At 33.8% G+C, this 2,134-nt stretch overlaps 1 long non-coding RNA gene across 1 annotated transcript; it reads left to right on the top strand.

Moving 5' to 3' along the window:
- LOC110896366 lies at positions 1 to 801 on the top strand. The gene is made up of 2 exons (XR_002567861.2): positions 1 to 254; positions 364 to 801. It is a non-coding gene; the product is annotated as an uncharacterized LOC110896366 (long non-coding RNA).
- Positions 802 to 2,134: the final 1,333 nt, after the last annotated feature.

The raw sequence follows: 2,134 nt of genomic DNA, 5'->3' as shown, positions 1-2,134 counted from the left end.
TCCCTCTCTCTTCTCTCTCTCCAAGAATCATCAATACACAGTGTTGTATTTATTTATAAACGAAGATGAAGAAGTGCGACAAATTGTGTCATTACAGCATAAACATGAAACAAAATCCCTCTTCGTTGGCACCACAAAATCCCAAAAATCAGAATTTTTTTCATCTTTTTTAAATCAAGAAAGAGAAACAAAGAGGGGTTCATCTGCACCACCCACCAATCAATTCAACTGCATTGTTTCCCGGTGCCACAAAGGTTCTTTACTTCTTTCAATCCCTAATCTTTAGGGTTTCAAACTTTCAATTCCAACAAAAGAATTGATTCGTCTTTTATTCAATTTTTCCTTTTTGGGTATTGTTTCTAGGGTTTGTTCTTGGGGTTTGGAAGAAAAAAGATGGAATTTTTCGTTGTTTTTGTTGAAGTAAAGAAGGGATAAATTTGTGGGAAGTGAAAAAAGATAATGGGGTTAAGAGAGTGTGTGATTTAGTGGTGATCAGGTCTTCTGTTTGTGGAAGAAGATCTGAAGAAACACGAGTGCTTCAAAGTTCCTAAAGTGTGTTAATATTGGTGATGGGGCTGTTGGAAAGACTTAGTTGATATCTTACACTAGTAACACTTTCCCCACAGCGAGAATTTAAGTTTTGGATTATGGGTTTTTGTTGATTTTTATTTTATTTCATGTTGTTGGTGTTCTTGATTTGATATGTTAAAGATTTTAATGTTTCTTGAGCATTTGTTAGTTAATTTGGATAGATGTTTACCTGATAAAAAGATTATGAATTTACTTGAATTTTCTGTTTTTCTTGTTCTTGATTTAGTTGTAACGGGGGAATCTATATATGATTGGCTTTTTATAGGGTGTTAAATTTGAAATTTGGGTTAACATTTTCTTGATAAAGATGATGATTTTGTCTGGATTCTTTTAATTTGTGTTCTTGTTTCAATTGGTTGAATATTTTAATGTTGTTCTGGTTGATACCTATCTTATTCATGAAAAAGAATAGCCGGTCTTCAATTCTTTAGCGTGTACATATCTGCAATTGTAGAGAGAGAGCGAGCAAAGGCGATTTGTAGAGAGAGAAGAGAGAGGGAGAGAGAGTTAGAGAGAGAAAGAGAATGCAAGAATTTGAAATTGTATTTTATATTTTTATTTTTTTTATTTTTACACAATTAGTCCCTTCTTATAAGTTATTTACTCAATACTCCCTAAGGAAGCAAAATGACAAAAGTGCCCTCATGTGCAAGGCACATGACCAACTTTAACCAAAAAATCTAACTGTGTTTGGCCTAAAGGACAAAACGTGAAAGATTTTGAAACGTTAAGGACAAAACCAGTCAATTTTAAAGATAAAGGACACCGCCTGCAATTTAGTACATACATAAAGGACAAAACTTGTAATTTACTCTATATATAAAGAAAATCTTGCATTAACTATATTGACTATTTTTTATGAGAAAAGAAATTACCAGTGGAAAAAATTACAACATCTATCATTAACTCTTCACCATGATCTGTGGTAACTTCTATGACATCCCTTATTTTCACTACCTGAAAATATGCATTTGACAGGAACCATTTTAAAATTCAAGAAAGTTAATAAGAATGTAAACTAAAAAAAATTAAGAACCCGTGTCACATTTAAATGAACTTTTAAATGAAAGCAACGTTCCATTACAAAGGATATTTTTAAAATGGCAAAAAATGACAAAGGTAAGGAACAAAAATGGCAGAAAACAAAATTATTTGGACTAAAATGACAAGAAAAAAGCTATTTGGACTAAAGTGATAATTTTGGTCAAACCTAAGGGTGTAAGGAGTGGTTAAACACTTGAGAGTGGCAAATTAAAAAATCAACCAATGAGAGTGTGTCATGTCAAAATGGTAAACTATACTCAAAAGTGTTGGCAATGGTTAAACACTTGGTGAAATGGTAAACTATTTAAAAAATGTGTGATTGGTTGAGATTGGAATGGACCCCACCCACACTACCCTCTTTCTCTCACACTACCCTCTCTCTCTCTCATGATTCCCGCACGACAAACGGTCACCACATGACTAACCAAACCGACGCGGCAAAAGGGTTGGCGACAGTGTTGCCGCACGGCAAACCACTTTGCCACTTCCCTTTGCCGCT

This window comes from Helianthus annuus, chromosome 12, assembly GCF_002127325.2.
Source record: "Helianthus annuus cultivar XRQ/B chromosome 12, HanXRQr2.0-SUNRISE, whole genome shotgun sequence".
Taxonomy (NCBI): Eukaryota; Viridiplantae; Streptophyta; class Magnoliopsida; order Asterales; family Asteraceae; genus Helianthus; species Helianthus annuus.
This window is presented reverse-complemented; position numbering and strand designations above follow the sequence as displayed.